Source organism: Etheostoma spectabile, chromosome 8 (assembly GCF_008692095.1).
Source record: "Etheostoma spectabile isolate EspeVRDwgs_2016 chromosome 8, UIUC_Espe_1.0, whole genome shotgun sequence".
NCBI classification, from domain to species: domain Eukaryota; kingdom Metazoa; phylum Chordata; class Actinopteri; order Perciformes; family Percidae; genus Etheostoma; species Etheostoma spectabile.
This window is the reverse complement of record NC_045740.1, coordinates 15,847,142-15,849,064: the sequence shown is the minus strand read 5'-3', so window position 1 is coordinate 15,849,064 and position 1,923 is coordinate 15,847,142. Positions and strand designations below refer to the sequence as shown.

The 1,923-nt window shown below is 41.8% G+C and overlaps 1 protein-coding gene across 2 annotated transcripts in view; it reads left to right on the top strand.

The window, feature by feature from the left end:
* Window positions 1-693: 693 nt before the first annotated feature.
* The window catches only part of slc6a15 (solute carrier family 6 member 15), a 26,856-nt gene continuing 25,626 nt past the window's right edge, over window positions 694-1,923 (top strand). The window contains exon 1 of one of the 2 annotated variants that reach the window (XM_032524283.1): window positions 694-862. The gene's annotated coding sequence lies outside the window, so the exon portion shown is untranslated. Of the gene's footprint in view, window positions 892-1,923 lie in introns of both variants that reach the window. The other variant, XM_032524284.1, reaches the window with a different exon arrangement.

The following is a 1,923-nucleotide window of genomic DNA, read 5'->3' as shown; positions in this document are numbered from 1 at the left end:
ATGGATGGATGAATGGACATTTTTAAATAAAATATAGGCTAATATTTATCAAATTCATTAAAAAAATTCTCACTGACATAATGTTGCATTATTTAATTGTGTGTAAATTATTATTTATTATTATTATTTAGTTATTTGGGGGTCTACTACGCATAAAAGATTATTTAATTTTAGACGCGTGATGATTTAGAAAAACTGATTTCTGTCTAGTCTGAGCGAGCCTATATGGTCATTTCTATTGCGTTAGACTTGAAGGGTGCACGTGTGGATGATTCGGGAAAACGCCGAACTTGACCAAAACCTCGCTTTTTATGTATTAAAATCCTAAACACAATCTGTATTCAGATATAAAAAGGACATCATGAAAATGAACCGGTATAAAGTACAAGCAGATAGCCTAAATATCCGGTGAGGGAAATTAGCGTTTATAAACAGAGACACATTGCATTCTTCCACGAGCCTGCCCCTTTCCGTGTAGTAGTGGAGCGTACCAAGTAGAACAACAGGGGGGTTTGTAGGAAACAAACACGTTAATTTCACCTTAAATCTTAATAATGCTGTCACGTATAATATGCAGTCATATAGTGCGGATTCAGAATATGTATGCGGTGAGCTACATCATGGACAAAGAGTGGGAAAATGATTCGTGATGGGTGTGACTGAGGATGAGCACCCCCCTCTTTAAGTGTGCCATGTTTCTGGCTGAAAGGAAGAGAAGTATCGGCAGCGGAGTCTGTGGCAGCACACCGGCCGGACTGGTTCACATAGAAGCAAGTGATAATGTCTCCCCCGTGCATGTGCTCTCATAATTTTATTCCTTGAGACGCATCATTCCAGTAAAAGGACGACTTATTCTACACTGGTGAGTGGGCTACATAACAGAACCAGAAGGTATTTGGCTAATGATAAAAGCATGGCATGATTCGTGTGTGTGTGTGTGTGTGTGTGTGTGTGTATGTATGCGCGCGTGGGTGTGTGCGTGTCAGAAAGAGGCTGAACGAGATGCCAGTGCGCAGGACGTGGAGCCCGTGAATGATGAAACATTTCACATAGATGGCATTAAGACTGGGCGGGAGGCAGCACAAATTAATTTATGCACGGAAAAAAAAAAAAAAAAAAGCGTGGGTAGAACAACGAGCCACATGGCACCGGTGTGTTGATGGGTTTTATTTTTTATTTATGGTTTTATCCCTTTTTTTTAATCCATCTGCATTTGCTCGTTGTACATGTATTGAGTCATTCCTGAGTCATGTGCAGTGAGAGGAAAAAAATATATCTTTGTGCGTGTATTCATCCTCAGCCCAAACACAATCCCATTCATTTTCTAACAGGCCTGATTGCGATGCCTTTTCCTGTCACAGCCTCCGTTATATTGCAGTGAAGGTTACTCAGCATCAGCGGTCGTTTTGGCTGCTGTGTTGCCTTCACGGGATTATGAAACGACGGCCTTTGCCTCACACAACCAGGTTAATCTGGAAGCGGTAAAGGCAATCGATTAATCAGTTAATCCTCTGCTTGGGGAAACGTCGGGGACGCATGGTGTATTTCTGCAACATGGATGGATGCATCCAAATATTTCTGGGATATTTCGCGCCGGCGATGCGTTTTTATGACAAATATTGAAATGCATAAATATGTCAAATTGAGCCCATGGCTAACATTTAAGGAAACAGGGGGTGCTGTGCACCTTAACCCGCCGTCGGGAGGATCGTAGCGTCCACACCCTGAATCTCTCCTAATGCTATATATAGGCTAGTGATCATCATAGCGGTGATACAGGTTAATAAATGATGATCGCGACTATTACAGGACAAAAAGAGACAAGTGAGCCTTTTGTTTCTTCCTCCCGTTTGGTCAGGGAACCGGCGCATGTCTGATCACATTCCTATTTGTATTTTGGAAGTTGATATCCTTTCATAGGCT